Here is a 20,956-nt window from a genome sequence, read left to right as displayed (position 1 = left end):
TTTCTGGTACCTGTTTTCATTGACTAAGTAGTAGTGCTCCTGAAGGTTCCTGGGGAAAATAACCATTTATCTGATTTGAAAACTCATTCCATAAGCTCAAGTCTGCAATACACAGACTGGATGTCTTAAGATTGACTCAGCTAAAAGAAGTTTCTGATATTCTGGTTAAAATTCATAGCTTTAAAAAGGTAATCAATCTAGTCACCAAGCCACTGCATATTACTCAAAAGGAAATAGGAGACCTCACAGGATTTTTAAACCATGGTTAGCAGTTCTCTGGCATGATGGAAACTGCTCCCAATTCTGGAACAGCAGCTGCAATTGCATCGTCTTGAAATGGCTGGTTTTCACAACACAGAGAATTGTGAAAAGATGAAGATAAAATAAGAACAAAGCTTCTCTCCAAAGCCCATAGAAATTCTTATATTTGGAGAGGAACAAGCTCAGTACCATTCCCTTCAGGTGATTTGAAGGCAGTTCCCATGGACAGTTCATGAAACCTCTGAATTTGAAACGTATGGGAAAATAACAGCCCAGTAGAGAGCCCAAAGTTTTCTCCATTTGTTATTTTTCCTTTCAGATGCATAGATCTGCCTGTTTGTAAACCAAAAGCAAAGTATGTATGCTGTTGGTGATTGACTGTAATAGATAGGTGAAGAGGCAGGAGCACCTACATTTGAATGGAATCTGAGGGCGCTGGGTTTGTTCAGTCTGGGGAAGGAAAAGCTGAAGGGAATGAGAGGCTACAAAGACAGGGTCAGATCCTTTCTCAGGAGTGCGTATTGAAAGTACCAAAGACAATCTGCACAAGTTGCGGGGGAAGAAATCCCGACTAGATTTACATATAGGAAGAAAGTTGTTTATGGTCAGAGCAGGTGAGCATGGACCTAGCCTCTCTGCTGTGGAGGAGCTGTGGAACCAGTGTTTTGCAGCTGTTCAGAAACCCCTGGGCCCAGCTGAACTGAGCAGTCTGACCTAACTGTTCATTTGGCCTTGCTTTGTGTGAAGGTTGGACGAGACAACTTTCAGAGAATCCTTCCAACCTGAATTACTCTTACGGTCAGTGGATACTCAGTTTTAGTGCTTGTCTAATTCCTCACAATGTAATGAACACATGAGAAGAACTTGTATTTTCAAAAACTTTGTACTTCCTCTTGGGAAGAGCTCAATTCTAGACCATGGCAATCTCACACACTTTTTATTTCTACCAGAAAAATGGAACAGCAACGCTGAGATGTGATTTACTTGGCAGTCTCAGAGTGACTGTGATTAACAGGGATTTATTTTTGCTTGACACTTCTATTGTAATTGCTTCTCACAGGAGAAATATAAAATCTTAAAGGAAAAGAAATATTACAGGAGTGCCTTGGTGCTCCAAACAGGCAGCTCTGTTTATAGTACAGCGAAGTGGGTGTTTGATTTAAAGTTTGAATACCAGGGAGAGAACTGCTCGTCTCTGTTTTGCTTTCATCTGTCCTGATGCCTTAGGTGTGAACAAGGTATTGGGTAACACAAGGAGAAGAAGCCTCAGGGAGTTATCAATAATGGTCTTCTCTTGACAACAAAAATCTGGGAAAAGGGATGAAAAAACTTTTTTTGAATGTATGATGAGTTTGTGCAGGTATGCTGTGCCAAAGACACATTTCAATCTGCTCTGGGAGTAGATTTTCCTCTCCCCTTCCCAGTCTTTTGGCTCACTGTAGGTCAGTCAAAGGAGGACACATCACACCATTATCTTCTTGGTAAGGTCTTCACTTTTACGGGCAAGTCACAGAGAATGAAAGCAGGATGGGACCAGTCTCTGTGGCTCCTAGATGTGTGTGTCAGACATTGTCCAATGTTCAGTTTAGAGTATGGAATATAGAAAAAAATGCCTGGGGGCAGATTTTGAGTGGTGCTGTGATCCGTGCCCAGAATAGGTTGTCAGCCAATGCACATAATGGCAGCTGCTGCAATAAATGGAGTTGCATGTTTCTCTTCTAGTGTGAAAAGATTTTCTCAGTAAGGCTTTTGTTTCTGTAGACGAATTGTTAATTCTATTTTCACAGTTATCAGACTGTTGTAGGAACATCTCATTACAGTAACCAGCAACAAAACTGGCTTTCTTATCGTCTTTTCAATTTTCATATAATTGTGCCTTAAAAGTAACCTCATTTTTGGCAGGACGACCAAACACATATACTTTTTTCTCTCACAGGTTCAGACTTGGTCTTATACAACATTGCCAAAACAAGGAAGGAAGTCAGTGCTGCAACAGCAGAGCTTTCCAGTACAAAAAGCCTCCTTCATGCTTCCCAGTTTGCCACACATTCCCGACCTTGTTGCAGATTCTCCTGTTTTGTGTCCTGTCTGATCCTGTGTGTAGGCATCTTTGCTACCATAATCCAAGGGAGACATGCAGTCTAAACCTTTGCACTAGACTGCCTTCCTCCCAAGAGGTTTTGATACAGCTTCATTCCGCTTCCCTGACTTGAAGCATGGCTGTCCCCACAGCTCCATTTGGAATGATACCTCCTCCCAGCAGCAGTCCTATGGCCGGTCCCTTGCTCCTGCACTGCTCCTGACCCTCACCCCAGCACTCGTCTTCCTGCTCTGCTCCCAGCTCTGCCTCAGTCACTGTGGGTGGATTGGTGAGTTATGTCCTGGCTTGGATTGAGTGCTGCCATGCAAGCTTAGTGCACACAGCCCTGCCAGTGCACTTCACTCCTGTCCTGCCATGTCTGTCTTACATAAGCCCTGGACCTCTCAGCAGAAAGTGCCAGTTTCACTGAAATGTGCCAGATGGCCTGTCGCTACTAGAGACTCATGAGCTAAACCAAGTTTAAACTGCTGTGTGTCTCTGTCTGAAGAAGCCAGCATGTGTCTTGGCAAGTGCCCATGGAGTTGTCCCAGAACACATCAGAATGTCACTTACTCAAAGAAAATGCATTTGGCTGGAGTATGGAAATCCCATGGTGTTGTGAAAGAGAGACTTTATTATTGAAAATGTTCCCTGATGATGTAGTTCAAAACAGTCATGTTCTGCTGGAGAACTTTATATACCCATTGAGAAATTGGCTCCCTTGGGGCCAGTCTGAGGGTGTTTGTTGCCTTTTCCCTTCAGAGGAGGTCAATCACATCTCTCATCCAGATACAGCAGTCACAGGCCCAAGAGAGAAATAAGTTCCTCCTGTCCAGAGTTTGAAAGGCCCCTGTTCAGGTGAACTGTGCAAAAAAAAAAAGGGAACAGGCTTAGGACTGGCAATGGTGGCAAGAGCCAGCATCTATCACCTAGCATGGCCTGGAGAGCAGGCTGTAAGGCTGAGTACTTGGCCAGAACGTTTGCCTTCTTAATTTTTCTTTTCAGGGATAGAACTTGCCTTGGTGCCTTATGGAAACTACGATCATTGGGACCAGAGCCTCCATGAGCTGACTACCAATAGATTTGGCTTCCCTAGGCTGTCTGTCCAGCTGCCTGCATCACCTTAACACAGGGCTTTCACTGCAGGACTGAGTCTGATACAGATTTCCCTCAGCATTTGGGTAGTTTTGTTCTAGATATTCTGTCTTTCCTCTGTAGTTCTGCTTTGAAAAATAGGACACTTGAAAAGTGGTACTGACTCTGTTTCAGACAGTTAATAGATGTAGATAGTCCCAAATCTAAACCAAGTTCAATCTTCTGCTCAGCAGGAATTAGTCTGTTTAGTTAAAACAAGCAAAAAAAGGCCACTAACAGGCAAACAAAAAAAAATTCCAAAATTTAAATCAATATCCGAACTAATACTGGGTGTTTACAGATTTGTGAAGGATATAAAGAACATGCTCATGGGTTAAAATTGACATATGTTTATATGCGCATACTGTATAATTTTTGATGGTCTTCTACATTTCTAAAGAGCAGATGCTGCAGAGTAAATTCAACAGTTTAGCAATTGTTTGGTGGAAACTGGCTTGCCAAATACAAGTTGGTTGGGCATACAAATCCATTTACTTCTCATAAAAAATCAATTGTTCTGAGCAAGTTGCATTTAAACTAATTCAAGTGAAGACTAGGCTTCTTCTTAACAACTTACATTTCCTTCTTTTATGCATCTCTTCAAATTGCACCCAGTGGAAATGTGATCCCTCCATCCCTCCATAAGAAGTCTAGTATTTCAAAGATGCCCTGAATCATACAGCATTAGACATGTCAGCAATTAGATGAGTAGTGCATGTCTTGCAATTAGGTTTTTTCCTGTAACTTTCTCTTAAGCTCTCTACTTGCATGCCAGGAGACAAATTAACCCAGTTAAGGAGTCAGACTCTTATGCTGTGTTCATCCTCAGCTCCCTCCTTCCTCTTTTTCTCCTTAACTGCATGCAGCTTCCTGCCTTTCAGATGGTGAGAAGGATGAAGGAAGAGAAGATGAAAATCAGCTTCCTGAAGTGTAACAATTTTGTGCCTGTTGTAAAGATGCAAAGCAATACCTTGTGTAGCAAAAGCTTAAAGGATTTGATTTCAGAGGACAAGGGGGGGTAGCAGATTAATCAAATAGGATGTGGTCATCAAAGAAATAAGAGAAAGCAATCAGAATTAACATTTTAAACAATGGACATGCAATATATCTCTCTGTGCATCTGCACATGCATACACCTAAATGCTTGTAAATAGTGTGCAAGTTTTGCTAAGAATAAGCCCAAGAGTGGTTAAGTGTTGTATGCTAGAAATAACCAAGGACAGGTTTATACATTTGTAGGTGCTGTGCAGAGTGAGGACTGCTGGTGTTTGTGTATCACTGCCCTCTGCTGCAGCCAGGCTATTGTTCAGTTCACATCATGCAGCTGCTCACCTTCCTCAGAAGTCCTGCGTCTATGTTGTGCTTTCCCAGCTCAGGAGTGCATGTGGTGCATTTTGTGTCCTGCTCGTTCCATAACAGCGGTCCTTCTGTGCTATGTGGCATAAACCCAGCCCAAATATTGGGGTATTTGTGACTTGACATCTGCTCTGGGCTTGGAGGAGAAGGATGGTTTTCATAGCTGGCTGTTATTGCCACTTCTGTGGGTGTCATTCATAATTCTTTATCCTCTTCAGGACTGCTCATCTCCAAAAAAGCATGCTTGTACATCACATGAAGCTTATATATCCCATAAAAACGCATGCATGCCCTGTGGGATAAATCAGAAATTATTAAATAAAATTAACCATCACTTAAAATTATCAAGATTGGACACTCTTCATAACTATGTTGTTTCATATGACAGCACTTAAAAGTAGTTGCACCTGAGATGAAAAATACTGGAGGAAGTGCACATCACAGCAAGGGGTGCATTAAAATTTGGCTTAGGCCACTGGAACACTTACAAAACCCATCCTGAGGCTTTAGTATTATTTCAGTCAATAAAAAGGTTTCTTAAGTGCTAAAGCCCAGAATATTACAAGAAGTTTAACTTCTGTACATTAGAATTGTGAAGGTCTTTCCTGGTCCTGCTTGTCCTTGCTGTATTTGAACCTCTGCACCTGTCAAGTGAAGCTATGATAAATCAGAGACTTAAATAATTATGCTGCATGGATGTTCCTGTGGCCAAGGAAACGACAATGAAAAATTACCCAAATCACCAAATGATCCAGCTTTATCTTTCTGCTTTTTCTGGATAACAGAGATGATGTCAGAAAGAAAAGTAAACCCAAGACAACTTTCCAATCATGTAGGCAAAAATTAGACCACAAAATTACAATTTTTCTTATTTATTAACATGATTATAAAAATTGCTGGACTGGAAAGCAACAAAAGAGAGCTATGAGCCTGGAACAAAGCAGATCCATTAAAAATTGCCTAATATTTTTTCTCTACCAAAATTTGCTTTTTGCTGAAGGACTTTTCAGTCTTTCACTTGAGACTAAAAGCTGGAATAGAGACAGATTGCATGACAAACCTACCTGTTGAATTCCAGTGTTTAGATGAATTGGTAATTCAGCTACAATAACAAAAAATATTAGATATTAAGAAGGGTCTTGTTGCTGACTGTAGTTTTATTCTGAAACACAGCATTTAGCTGATGGAATATTGTGGCTAATGAATAAAGCATTAAAAAGAAAAGTCAACAATATTTCAATGCCTGTAGAAATACATAGGGATGAATGATTAATGCTTTTCTGCATTCATCTCATCTTCAAAAGCACAGCTTTATTACAGAAGGTTGTTTCCAGATCTGAATGACACAGCAAAAGAGCAGAGATTAATTATAAGAACTGTGTGGCTTTGTTTTTTGGATGGGAGTGCTGAGCAGGCAGCACTCAAGCTGCAATACTTTGCTTCTCCTGTCTTCACTTCTTAGCAACCTGGGAGTTGTGTGGTGAAGGATCTACCAACACGGTTTTGTTTTTTCACACCTCTTGCTTTGTTTCTGCCCTTCCTCCAGAATTCCTGTGGGCTGCAAAGCATCAGATTCACAGCAGAGCAGCTTTGCTCCTGCTGTGCCTGAGAAGCCACATCCCCTCTGAGGAGGATGTGGGGCTCTGACCCTTTGACAAGCCAGTTTTACTTTGAGGTAGCGTAAAAGCAACAATATATGACAGCACAATGATAATAGCAATGAGAAGGCACAAATATTGAGTAGATTGAAAGCCATTACTTTGAATCTGTTGCTTTAATTCAATGCCATTCCACCTATTAGAAAAATAACCAACTCATATTATTGGGTAAATACATCTGCCTCTTTATTCCATGCATAGATTCTCTTCATTGTTATCTAGAATTCTTTGGGTTTTTTAAGTCAATGTAATTTTTAGGATATTATTTATTGGGCAGATTGTAACTTGCATTTTAATTAAAGTTTATTTTGCAAAAAACCCAAGAGTTTCTTCTAGGATTTAAATTTCCTGACTTTAATCAGTGTGTTGTTTTAAAGAAATGCAGAAGTTTGCTTCAGTAACTGTAAATCCAGGCTCATAAATAACTTCTACATGTTAGGTTTGATAGGTGAGTATTGTATGTTTGATATATCTCAGTTACAACATTGAAGTTACTATTAATGTAACTCTTGGGGGTGAGGTGAAAAGGAAGGATTGGCTTTGCTTTTTTGCTTTAAATGGTACAAAGAATTACATAGATCACCAGTTTATTTTTACTACCATAAATAGCCAGAAATCACTGCTGCTGAAAGCTGCGCTGGGCAGTGAGAATACATCTCCACAAGAGGCTGTAGATGAAGGAGGTTGGCATGGTTCTAGATTGGACAAACTGTAGGGCCTGACTGGTGTGAATACCCTGAATGGTTGATGAATACCTTGTTTTATTCTACCTGTTCCAGCAGAAATACACAGCTCTTTGGTCTTTTATGTATTTGCACCTGGCAAATACACAAATCTAAAGCCATAGATGTGGCTTTAGAACCTTCTATAAGAGCAAAGAGGAAAACAAAAAGCTTTCATGCTTTCCATGCATATCCATTGCTATAAATATATACATTTGCATGTTTTCTTTGGCTCTTTTTTTTTCCTGTGTGGCTAAATCTCTCAAAACTGCATGCTGGCTTCTCATGGATTTGTTTTGAATATGGTGTGAACTGATGAGCTTGGATATTTTTGATGTATGATTCACTACCACATGCAGAGAAGAAAATTGTATTTTGGTCCTGCAGAGCAATAAAACTAAGCAATTAGGTCTTCATTCAGTTAATTCCTGTATGGTGGCTGGGTGCTTTCCCACAAGAGAGTCTCAGGATTCAGCTCTTGCAAGGTCACTTGCACTGCAAGAATTGTCTCCACGTAGATAACTCTACAATATGACCAGGACTGCAGACTAACTCTTACCTAGGAATGAATAATAAAACTGACAGGAAAACTTTGAGAAGTTGGTAATGTAACATGCTAAATATACTCATAGGCAAAAAAATAGCATAGACTGATGAGAACAGTAACTCGTGTTTCTAGCAGCGGAAGGTTTTTACATCCAGTTATTGTAGGGTGTTGTGTGGTATTGCATAGAAATTCTGTTATTTTTGCAACTATTTTATTGTGGATAGGATTGTCTCTCTCAGTGATTTTATTGTTAGTTTCTTTGTTTGTAAACTCAATTGCTTGCTGGCTGATACCAAAATGGTTGTCAAAATCACTGAGTGAATAATTTCTGATGAGTTTTCCTTTCATGATATTTTACTTTTGCCCTAACTATTCAGTAAGTTTTATTCCTATTTCCTGAATAGGTTAGACTGATGGGAAACCACACTTTTTAACGAATGAGATCTGCCAAATGTCCAGTGTTTTGTTGAATGCTGTCTATGTTTTTTCTCCTATGAGAGAGACAGTGACAGGTGTGCTTTCTAAAGAAGCAGTAGTAACCATAGAAAATAAAAGTTATTATGTTCTGATAAAATGTTAATTACAAGGCTATAATTTCTGAAGCTAATGAATTGGACCGTGGCACATTCATCAAAGCTGATTTCTTTTGTCAAGCATAAAACCCCCAGAATCTGAAGACAAAATCTTTTAAAATATGATTTTTAATTTTGCACTGCAGCATCTCATGTTCATTGTTTATGCCATTGCTATATGTGCAGTACATTAGAATTTGGTTTTGTGTTTGTTTGGTTTTTTAAGTAGGAAGAGTTGTTTTTAGAGCTCCAAAGAACATTAGGTCTTTGACACTCCACCTCTTGTTCCCCAGTCTGTCCTTACATCCAAGGTTACCCCATCCTAGATGCAGAATCTGGCACTTGTCTTTGTTAAAACTTCATCCATTTGGTGATTGCCCAGCCCAGTGATTTGTCCTGGTCTCTCTGCAGGACCTCTCTGTCTTCAGGGAGTCAACAGGCTCCTCCCAGTGTAATATCATCAGCAAACTTACTCAGTATGCCTTCAAGTCCTGCATCCAAGTAATTTTTGAAGATGTTGACAAGAATTGGCCATAAAATGGAGCCCTGGGGAACCCCACTGTGACGGTTGTCACAAGGGTTCTTGGGTGAAGGAAGAGACGAGATCCTTGACTCCATTATCAGAAGGCTTGATTTATTATTTTATGATATATACATATGCTATAACTATACTAAAAAGAAAAGGAAATCAAGGTTTCCAGAAGCTGCTGCTAAGAATAGAAAAGAAAGAATGAATAACAAGGCCGTTCTCTCCGACTCTGTCTGAGAGAGTTCTGTCCCTGGATTGGCCATCAACCATAAACATCCAAGCTGGGCCAATGCAGACGGACCTGTTGCATTCCAGGGCAGCAGACAACCTATTGTTTACATCTTGTTGCTGAACTTCTCAGCTTCAGCAGGAAAAATCCTGAGAGGATTTTTCATAAAAGAAATGTCTGTGACATCCCACTAGTGACCAGTCACCAGTCTGATGTCACCCCATTCCCTATAACCCTTCACACCCAACCCGTGAGCCAGTTGCTCACCCATCACTTCATGTGTTTATCCTGCTGGGTGCTGGACCTTTTGTCCAGAAGGATCCTGTGAGAGGCAGTATCAAAAGCTTTACTGAAATCCATAAAGATTGCATCAACTGGCTTCCTTTAATCAACTAGGTGGGTTACCTTTTTATGAAAGGAAATTATTGCTGTTGACAAGCAACAGATGAAGGAAGGCATCTTTCCTAGTCGTCACCCTTAGTACCTGTATCATGAAGTTACCATCCAGGTGTTCTGGGGATCTTTTGGATCTGTTTGTGCCAGCTGTGGGGCATTCCTGTAGTATGTTAGCATGTCTGGGCACCATCTCTGTCAATGACTTCCTGCTCATTTGCTCCCTGCTCAGCCCATTAGGCTGAGGTGCCTGAGGCAGAGATGTTACTGTAGCCAGGCGTCATAGAGTGAGAGCATCCCCCTCACAGCTCAGGAATCCCCATGGCTGGGTGCTGGCTCAAAGCTGGTCTGCTGGGAATAGACATGAAGCCTTGAGCTCCCTCCTCCCTGTGCTGGGGAAAGTCCTCTGGGAAGCCGTGGTGCCTTCCTGAGGCTCTTAGCATCATTATTCTGTAGTACTGCTCCACCCTCCTCATTCCTGGCAAATTTGTAAGGGTTGTGACATTAAAGTTGGAGAAGAGGGGGGAGAGATCAGAACAGTATCTAATGCAATCAGGGGAATAAAGATTAAGAGCGTACCTCTTGCAGCCTCTCTACTGTAGTCAGCCTGCTTCTGGAGCCCTGTGCAAGTTAGATTTGAGCATAACTTCTAATTAGGTATCTGGGTCATGTTTGACATGCTCTTGGTTTGGCATTGACGTTTCTGTGCTCCTACTTAGCTCTAAATTTGCCAGCTGTTTTCCTTAAATAATTCCACTTTCCACTAAAGGATTGTGTATCTTATGTAATTACACCCACAGTAATGTGAGGCCGGTCGTAGGGACACAAAGGTAGAAATAGCTCAGCATTTTATACCAGCCTTGGCATTCCTTAATGGAATCATTAAAATTTGGATTCCCATCTCTGCTGTGACAAGCTTCTTTAGCTCTGCTGAGCTCTCATTCATAACATCTAGACTTTGTCAGTTTAGGTGCAGCTCTGGAAACAGCTGTCCTCTGTTGCACTGAGTCCTCTAGGCCTTGCCTGTCAATCCAAATTAAATTCCTTTTCATTACTTCTCTTCAGCAGTCAAAGGATTTGTTACCAGTCTGGATAGATTCAGGGATGAGTTACATGAATTTTATTCAAATAGTCTCAGGCCATGAAGCATTTTCTGAAACAGGGATTCACATTATGTGAGCTAAACTAGTCACAGCACTTTAGGTGCAGATTGTGAGGGCACTGGAGAAGTCATGCTAGGGTGCAGAGTACCAGACCAGGAAAAAACTTTGCATGTGCAGTGACATGCTAGAGATTTGTCAATCTGAGATGACTGTTAAAGCAGGGTTCATTCCATTAGAGCCCATGCTGTTGAAAGAAACTTAAAAAAAAAGATGTTTCATTTTGTCAATACTCCCTTTTCTTTTCTGGGATTCCTGGGCTATTCTGTTCCTAGAAAAGGCAATGCCCATTTTAGGGACAGTTTATTTGAGATTGCATCTGCATATTGCAGTAGGTGCCTTACTATCCCATTTTAAAAAATAATTCCCTTTTAAAATTAAGAAATCCTGACGCTGCTCCTCCTAATTCACTCTTTAGTTCCTGTCTGTTCTTTTTGTGTGTGGTACCTTCCACCACTGGCCTTGCTCACTATGGTTTCTTCAAGCCCATCTCTGAATGGAGCCTACAAAAAGGATGGAGAGGGACTTTTATACAAGGGCATGTTGTGGTAGGACAAGAGGGAATGGCTCAAACTAAAACAGAGTAGGTTTAAATTAGATATTAGGAAAAAAAATTCTTTACTGTGAGGGTGGCAAGGCACTGGAACAGTTTTCTCAGAGAAGCTGTGGATGCCCCATCTCTGAAGGTGTTCAAGTATAGGTTGGATGAGGCTCTGAGCAGCCTAGTCTGGTGAAGAGTATCCCTGCCTATGGTAGGGGGTTTGGAACTAGATGGTTTTTAAGGTTCCTTCCCAACCCAAGCCATTTTAGATGATAATAGTCCACATTTCTCAGGGATTAAAGCCAACATGCTCTAATGTGTGGCAAGACAGCACACAAGAATGGGAACTTGGGGGGGGTGTGGGGAGAGGTTGAAAAGCTGTCACACCTTGATTGTGATGGTCATCTGTGATTGCATATTTTCATTTTTGGGTAACAGTGATTATTTATGGAGACCTGTAGGTTTGCCTTGCAGAACTGGAGGGTGTCCTTTGCAGATGGTACTCAGAGATGTGGATTAATATGCTGCCACAGTGAGAGGTAAAACCTGCAGATGCTTTGTGTCATGTCTGCATGGGTCCATGGAGCCACCTTGCTGGCTTTGCTAAATGAAAGGAAGGTAGCATCTGCTCTTCAGCTGTGTCACTTGGCAGTACCTGATCAGCTTGACTGAGTCTGTGAGCCTGTTCCTGCCTGTGTCACTCACAGTTCATCCTGTCTTGTCCTGTTGCATAGAAAACTTTATTTCTGGAGAAGTATTGTGGAATTCTGCTGTCCTAATGAAAACCTATACAGATTCAAACAGTAATATGAATGGCAGCTGAATTTTGTTTTGTTGTATAAACTTTCCCTTTTTTTAATTATTGAACTTTGTACGTTAAGCCTTTGGTGATGAAAATGGTAATTTCATGGTATGTTTTGGGAGCACAGGATAATTTACAACCTACTCTGAATAAATAATCAGAGGTGCCAGGTACAGCTGCAGTAGTGATGCTAATGTGCATTACCATATTTTGAGTGAGAACTTGATGAAGGGCCTTTGGTATCCAGAGGGTACCAAAAGGTACCAAGCACTGTATCTGTTTAGGGAATTTGCTGCAAGTGCTCTGTTCTGAGGTGGGTTTCTACAGAAGAGTTGTCAGCAAGACTCTAAAGGATCCCTGGTGGTGTTGGGATACAGGTTTTCAAAGGGTAGCTTCTAATGAAGCCAGGCACAATGACTATCCATACATGCAGCTGCACTTGGAACCCTTGTGGTGAAGACAGTGTCTCCGCAAGCTCCCTGTAGGTGCTGGGAGGGACAGAAGACAGGACATGTCCTTTTCAGGTGTGTCCCTTTTCTCCTGCTTCTGCCTTTTTGTCTCATACCCTGCAGCTGCTGAAGGGACCAGTCTCACCTACTGAGATGTGAGTGTACAGAAGATTTCTCTGAAGTGACACTCTTGGCTAACATGGGGCAAGTTGGCAGATGGGAGCTGGAAAAGGCAGGCTCTAATGGGGAAAGTAAGAATGCTCACTTTGTGTCAAACAAATGGCCACCAGTAACCCTCTGACCATGGATCCTGTAGTGGATATCATGGGTAGTATATAAGGAAAAATGCAATGTTTAGCAGTATTGTGGAGGTATGTTGCTCGGTCTCCAGCTGTCTGGACTGAGAGGGACATGGTGGGGGTCATAGTCAGATGTTTTGCCCTTCTGCACTGATTCGATTGTGTTTACATTTTTCAGATATATGGAACAAATGGTTTTACCTCACACTAGAGAAAAAAAAGCCTTTTAGGAAGTAGTTTGGAATATGATTAAATATTTTCAGTGTTTTACGCTGACATACATAAAATCCTGCAAATGCACACATAATGTACTTTTTAGCTTGTGTGCGACAGACACAAAGGTGCACTGTCATAGACATGGATTTTGGTGTTTGACCGGAAAAATTTTCAGGTTAACAGGCAGAAGTGTAAAACAGTTCTTCACTCCTTTCCTGACTAATACAGACTAAGAGTTGGACTAGATTAACATTGTAGATCCCTTTGAAATGAAATATTCTATTGTATTCTAGTCAAGTAACTATCCCAGTTAGTTAGCTGAAGAGACTGGCTGAGAACATGCTTTGTAGTGCTAGTGCTATGGAGAACCAACTGCTCTTGGCAGAAAGATCTTGCACTGATTGCCTTCAGCACCCAGGACATCTCACCCTTACTGTCTCAGCATGCTTGAAGGTTTCATCTTTCTCTGCAGTTCAGGGAAATTAGCCTTCCTTATCCCATCACACCTGAACATGCTCAACCTGTTACTACCCTTGTTTGCCACTTGACATCACTCCTGTTTTCTTATCTCTGAGCTGTGCTTAAGTCACATGGGTGGCATTAGCCTTTTATGCTTGTTTAGGATCATGAGGAATGATAACATTTTGATACAAAACTTGATATGTTTGGCTTTTGTTTTTTTTTTAAGTTTGGATTTATAGATATAACTAGATATAGCTATTTCTATATACATATATATTGGAATATACAAAAAAAAATCCACCAAGTGTGTGGTTTACAGTTAATCAAACACATGCCCTGCAGAATCTTTTGTCCCTTTAATGTTGCATTACTGAGTACTTTCATGAAAGAAATTACTCACTTAGCCTTAAGGGATAGTTTTGATGTGTGTCATTTGTAATTTTAAAAGAAATCTCTGCAGTATTGGAAGACTGATATGAATTATATGGGTCTTTACTGTGTATGAACTAAAATGTTCCCACATTGTGGATGGGTTTTTTGGTTTTTTTTAATGTCAAATTTTACATGTGAAAGCATAACTAAAGAAAAAAATGTACCCAGGTTTTTCTATAAATCCTAAATTGTATTACAAAGTTTTGACTGCTGAATTGGAAGGCAAAAAATAACAATTTGATGAATTACAGAATTTATTCTGGATGTATAGGCCAGCTCAGGAAAGAGATGAATGCTTGAAACCAAGCTCAGGCTCCTCCAATATCTATGTGGCTAGGTGAAACACTTGAAGTGCCCTTGAAATAAGCCTGGCATTAAAAAATGGATCTAACATTATGCTAATACATCTTGTCGAAAGCTGGTTAGGTGTAGGCTCCTGAGAGCTTTTCAGTTCTGAAAATGGAACAAAAGGCTCTAAAATAATTTCTGAAACTTGTGTCCAGTATATTTTTTAAATTCAGAAAGGTTGTCCATAGGACAACTTTTTGTTGTGCTGGTTGTTTGTCTGTGGTTGACATCCTTTGTAGTCAAGAGATGCAACAAATCTGTCTGGGGTGATTTTCAAAACCACAAATGGTTATTAGCCTGCCTTGGCCCGGTTTTGATCTGAGGCACTGTCCATGTCTTTGTGTATTCAGGGGGGCAAAGGGTGCAAACAACTAGAGAGAAGAAAAGGAGAAACAGGGAAGGAAGTGCAATTGTTTTACTTTCAGAATTGCTGTTTTAGAATACCAAATTACAGACATCATACAAATACCCAACAATTTGGTTTCATAAAGGGAGCATTCTACACCAGCATAAACATATAATTGCTTCAAAATAGTTTTAAGACAAAAATGTGCATTTAATAACCAGATGATAAAATTGATGAGATCTTAATGGGAAAAAAAATCAGTTGAATCTAAGCTAGCTGGAGATTTACTTATCTCCATTCCTGATATCTTGATAACCACTGATTATACATCCTGCTAAAAGGATAAAAGCCCCTATTATTTTTTTTCTACAGATCAACTTTCTTACATTATTTTAATACCAAGAAAGCAATCAAGCCCCATCCACATGTGGCTGTTTTCATTGGCATGTGCTTTGGCAGAGGCTGTTATGGGTTTGTATGGAGCTCTCAGTCTGCACAGGGAGGGACTCACTAGTGGTCAAACTAGGCTGTATTTAGAAGTAGTTATATTCTTCCCTGATACCAGAACTGAACTAAGATGCTGTTGCCCAGCCATGGCAGCTTGGTGTGGTGAGAGGTCAGAGCATTTCCTGGGCTAACAAGGCAGCTCTGGTGCTACGGAGTGGCTAGACAGGGACGCACCAACGGCACCAACTTCCCGACCCTGTGTGAAAAGCCTCAGACGTGAAAGAGTTGGAAAAGTGATTAGCAGCTAGAGATGCCTCCCGTGGTACCCACTTCCTCATGTTGGATTGCTGGCCCTCATGGCAGTCTGGCAGTGCAGACACCCTTTCTCCTGCAGCCAGAGATTCAGGTGATCTAGAAACTCCTGTACAGGGGACTCCTGCAGGGTGGGAACCCCACCTGAATCACTTGTGTGCCACATGGCCCAAAAGGTGCTAACTGGCCATCTCTGCCCATAGTGCTTCAAATGGGAATTGCCAACAACTCTCTAGTTCTTGACCATCTGCAAATGCTTGAAATTTTCTTTTCTTCTTGTTGCCCACGGTAAACCTGCTGTATGTGCTTCTGTTCTGCTTCCAGGACTTGATTGCATATATTGAATCATAAGTCTTTTGAATACCTCCAGAGATGGCAACTCAGCCACCTCCCTGGGCTGCCTGTCCCAATGCTTCATAACCTTGTCAGTAGAGATTTTTTTCCAAATACCTAATTTTCTAGCTTTATCATTTGTTACATGAGAGAAGAGGCCAATCCCCACCTTGCTACAACCTCCTTTCAGATAATTGTAGAGTGGTAAGATTCCCCCCTTGGCCTCCCTTTCTCCAGGAGAAACAAGGCTTCTTGTCTCAATTGGAGGCCAGAATTCTGTTTCCCATGGAATACAGGAAGAGCAGGAAATCAGTTTAACCATGTTGAAATAAGTATCTTAAATTGTGTTCTTTGTATTTGTTTATGGTCTTCTTATAAAATGCACAGTCACTAGGGAGAGGCTAGAAGTTTTTTGGCCTTTTTCATCTTTTTCTGGAGGTTTCTATGATTTATTGTAGCAGGCTGACCCTTGCTGGACACCAGGTGCCCACCAATGCACCATCATTCTTCCTCCTTAGCTGGACAGGAGAGAGAAAATACTACAAAAATCTCACAGGTAAAGATCCAGACAGGGAGAGATCACTCACCAATTACTGTCACAGCCAAAACAGACTCAGCTTGGGGAAATTAATTGAATTTATAACCAATCAAATCAGAGTAGGATAATGAGAAGTAACCCCAAATCTCTTAACAACCTTATCGCAGAGGCACCATCACCTCCACTGATTGGCTCAGCCTTGGCCAACCGTGGCAGACCCATCTTGGAGCCAGCAGGCACTGGCTCTGTCAGGCACAGGGGAAACTTCCAGCAGCTTCTCACAGAAGCCCCGTGTGTAGCCCTCCCACTGCCAAAACCTTGTCATGCCAATCCGATCCATGTGCATAAAGTGTTTGTTTTTTACTGTGAACTGATAGCCTCAGTGAAGCCTCACAAGAACAGACTCCAGACTTGGACTCACAAGACCTGCTATTACAGGTGTTTTTAAGATCTAGCTCTAAATCTAAGGAGAGTTAAAGTCACAATACCAAAAGCATTTCTGGCAGAAACCCAGTCAGTTTGCCAGACCAGCGTTCTGGGCTTTTATAAGTGTAATTTGAAGTTTTTTTATTTGTAGTGGGACATTGAGGGAAAGCTGGAGATGCTGTGATTGTATCTTATAATGTTGGATACTGGGAGGGTGTGTTGAAGGATGAGGATAAGTCATTGCCATGAGAGAAGTTTCTTTAAGAAGTAGTTTAAGAAGTAGGTCAATAATTTGTCATGCTGTACTGCACTTTATAATAAGTGACATGACTCTCTATGTGTTTTCAAATTTAAATGCATAAAAGACACCCTCATGACTATGGGAAGCAAATATCATTTCTTGCTTTAACCTCTTCTCTCACCAGGCCAGCTCCTGGCAGCAAATTGTTGGTTCAGCCATAGTTTGGCAGCCTTTGCTTGGGTTTTGCTGCGAGTGTGATCAGAGCAGTGAAGGGAAGCTGTTAACTTAATTGGGTCCTTGGTTTTAAATTTGTATGACCTTGTTATAGTCTGATCATGTTTGCACAAGATAGTCTGTGAGTAAGCTGGTGACAGAACGTAAATATTGCTCTTCCAATTTGTTCTCTCAAGTTGGAAACAATATTCTGAGTTACCTGCCTTGGGACCTACTGTAGTTTGCTCTGAGAACAGTGTTAGCAAAATTTGCACAGCACCGACAGGTTTCAGTCTGTGAAAGTAAAACCAGAAATGAGCCTTTACAGAGCAGGGATTCTGCACAGGAGAGTAGGACAGGGGAAGTTTATTAGCAGAAATTGGTATTAATGTTCAACACTATGAAGTGGCAAGGCATTTTATGTTTTCACAGTGTTAGGTAAACATCAATGCATTAATCTTTAGAGCTCTCTTGAAAGACTTTACACTTTGTTCAGCCATGTATTTGTCTTTCATAAATATTATATGTGGTCTGTCCCAAGCCATATAGGAATTACCAGAATGAAAGTTTGGCTATCCCTGATGAAGCTCAAGTACATCCAGTAGCAGAAAAGAACTTTGACATTTTTTATGTTTCACATTCAGGTATATGTATGGACTGTTACAGAATTCAGTGAAAAGCATGTGCACATAGATTAAAATTTGACCATTTAGATTTGGTAAGCAAAATTTATTTTTGGATACCTGTCATTGTTTTCAACATCTATGTTCTTATTCCTTGGGTCTATTTTCTACAGGCTTATCCTCTTGCTTCTTGTATATTTTCTCCATTGACTTCTATTACTCTTTCTCTCTTCTAACTTGTCTCTGTACATGCAGCATAAGCTAATGGAGTGTGAACAGGCTGAGAATTTCATTTCAGAATAAATCACTGTGTTGGACAGACTCTCCTGAGCTTGTGAGATAGCATGATTGTATAAAGTGACCTGACATGCTTTCAGCTGGCTTCATCAGGGTTGTGTCAGTGCCATCAGCAGCGCAATTGGTACAATACCAAAATGCTGGATACAGCAAGGGCAGGAGCAGGCACAGCCAGCCCTGGTGGGGCAGCATGATTGCAGCTGTCTGAAGAAACTTGGAAGCTTTTAACCAAGGAATATGAGGTATGGTCAGAGTTATTCTACACACATTACTGTGTGGAGGAGGAGGAAAGACAGTTCTTTTCCAGTATAACTCTGGGTTTCAAACTTGGTAATTTTATGTTTTCATAGAAAAATAGAATGCCACTTGGGATGCCTTTGCTATGTCAGAGTTAACTTGATCTGTAATTTTTTATATGGCCTTTGGAAGAGTATTTTGTACTGAGATCAATGTAGTATATGTGCATATTCACTATTCTTCCACTTAATCTGGTGTCACTGAGTTACCTTGCTTTTTGTACAGTGGGATTTCTGGTCCCAAATCCTCCAAGCATAATTTTCATGCTTGTTCTTGCAGAGGGGACCATACCGTTTACAATCCAGCAATTATTGTGTTCCTGAGGAGGGACTATATGAATATACAGAGACAAAGCCATGGATTCCTGCATTTTTATCTAAGTTTTAGTGCCTGCTTCTATGTGAAAAAACATTTTGTTAGAGAGAATTGACTTATTTATAATTTTTTCCCCTCAGTTTAACATGATCTCTTTTTGGATCTGACTTCCTTTACTTGTTTTTTTTTGCATTGCTTTGCAGAAAAATTTGCTGTAATACTTCCAAAATTTATTTTTCTTCTTCAAAACTTTTGTTCCTCAATATATTTTGTAACCTTTGCTTCTTACATTTCTCTTGATTCAATTTAATTCATAAGGTCATAGCTTTAACCCTTTTGGGTGGTTAACCTGTTTTAGATATTTTGTTTTCATCTGGGAGAACAAAAGAAGTTCAGGTTACAGATATTCAGCTATATGGGTTTTCTTCTTGCGTGCAGGCTTTGCCTTTGCTTCCCCAGTGCAACATAATTGAATATGTTTATAAAAGAAAAGGTCTATAGTGCCGTAAAATGCTCAACGTTCCCACTATGTCTTGCAAACATTTCCATGTGTACCTGACTTTGTTCTGGGAGCTGGCTGTGCTGGGACAGGCGACTGCTTGCCAGCTCTGCCAGGCCAACGGTACAGTGACCTGAGTGCTGTGTCTTTGTTGTCATCTTTCTCGGAGATTTGACGCAAGATGCTGATGACTTGTTGAGAAAAAAGAGGACATTGCACATCTGAATGTGTTCCTCGGGAGCACGTGGTCCTATGGTGAAAGTGAAAAATCAGCAGAGGATAAGCAAGGTATTCCCCAGCTCTGCCTTTGCATGCCTGTTTTCTGGTACAACCTGATGGTGTGACCTGTTGGATTTTACTGTTTTATTACAATTCTGTGTCTTGTTGCCTGGAACCTTTTCCTCTCACTTCTCTTCCGTGTGAGTGACTTCAGTGGCCACAGCTTTCCTGTCTCTCTGCCGTGTATCTCCCAGGGTGTGGAGAGGACATGACAGGACAGTCCCCGCTCCTTTCCGCCCGGAGTCTGCGTTTGCTCTCCTTACTTCCGAAATCGTTCACACCTGAACACGATGACCGCACTTACAAGAGCGGTGCGCTCTCCATCTGGTTTTCCAGCGGCCTCGCCTCCTATTCCGTGGGCAACACCACCACCTCCCGGCCGGCCCCGGCCCCGCGGCATACGGGGTCAGCTGAGCCTCCCGCCTGCCTCGGGCAGAAGGAGGGAGGATGCACACAAGGTGAAACGTGGGAAGGAGCTACATGCATTTTAAATGAGAGGGTGGTCTGAAGTGAGAATGATCTGAACGCATCGGAAGAATGTTTGTAATACCAAGAAAGATTTGTTTTCCTCGCAATAAGCGTTGATTTGCCATAACGCCCAGGTGATGCGGTCCAGGCTCCGCGGCCGGTGCCCGGAACTTTGGAAAGCCGGTTTCCAGCAGCCGTGCTCCCGCCCCTAGCCCACCCGTGGCAGTCCGTGCCCACCCTCGGCCCCGCGCGCTCCCCGCAGGACTCGGGCGCGCGGCCGGCGCCGTCCGTGCTCGCGCAGCGCCCCCTGGCGCGGCCCCGCGGCATTGCGGCTCAACCTGAAGCGGCCGTGGCGGCTGCGAGCACGCGGGCCTCGTGTGGACGCCAGGGAGGTCTACTTGCTTCTACTTCATTTTTCATTTCAGTGTTTACGGGAAGACTTTTCTTTTCTTTTCTTTTCTTTTCTTTTCTTTTCTTTTCTTTTCTTTTCTTTTCTTTTCTTTTCTTTTCTTTTCTTTTCTTTTCTTTTCTTTTTCTTTTCTTTTCTCTTCTCTTCTTTTTTTTTTTTTTTTTTTTTTTTCTTCTTTCTCTTCCTTTCTTCTTTCTTTCTTTTCTTTTCCTTTTTTTTTTCTTTTCCTTTCTTTTCTTTCTTTCTTTCTTTCTTTCTTTTCTTTTCTTTCTTTCTTTCTTTCTTTCTTTCTTTCTTTCTTTCTTTCTTTTCTTTCTTTCTTTCTTTCTTCCTTCCTTCCTTCCTTCCTTCCTTCCTTCCTTCCTTCCTTCCTTCCTTCCTTCCTTCCTTCCTTCCTTCCTTCCTTCCTTCCTTCCTTCCTTCCTTCCTTCCTTCCTTCCTTCCTTCCTTCCTTTCCTTCCTTTCCTTCCTTTCCTTCCTTTCCTTCCTTTCCTTCCTTTCCTTCCTTTCCTTCCTTTCCTTCCTTTTCCTTCCTTTCTTTCCTTTCTTCTTCCTTTCTTTTCTTTCTTTCTTTCTTCTTCCTTTCTTTTCTTTCTTTCCTCTTTCTTTCCTCTTTCTTTTCTTTTCTTTTTCTTTTCTTTTCTTTTCTTTTCTTTTCTTTTCTTTTCTTTTCTTTTCTTTTCTTTTCTTTTTTTCTTTTCTTTTTCTTTTCTTTTCTTTCCT

General features: G+C 41.2%; 1 protein-coding gene across 1 annotated transcript in view; it reads left to right on the top strand.

The window, feature by feature from the left end:
• Positions 1-20,956, top strand: part of RGS6 (regulator of G protein signaling 6) — a 245,645-nt gene that overhangs the window by 142,879 nt on the left and 81,810 nt on the right. The window lies entirely within an intron of this gene.

Source organism: Camarhynchus parvulus, chromosome 5 (assembly GCF_901933205.1).
Source record: "Camarhynchus parvulus chromosome 5, STF_HiC, whole genome shotgun sequence".
Classification (NCBI taxonomy): Eukaryota; Metazoa; Chordata; class Aves; order Passeriformes; family Thraupidae; genus Camarhynchus; species Camarhynchus parvulus.
The sequence above is the reverse complement of the archived record's forward strand: the minus strand, read 5'-3'. Positions and strand labels throughout refer to the sequence as shown.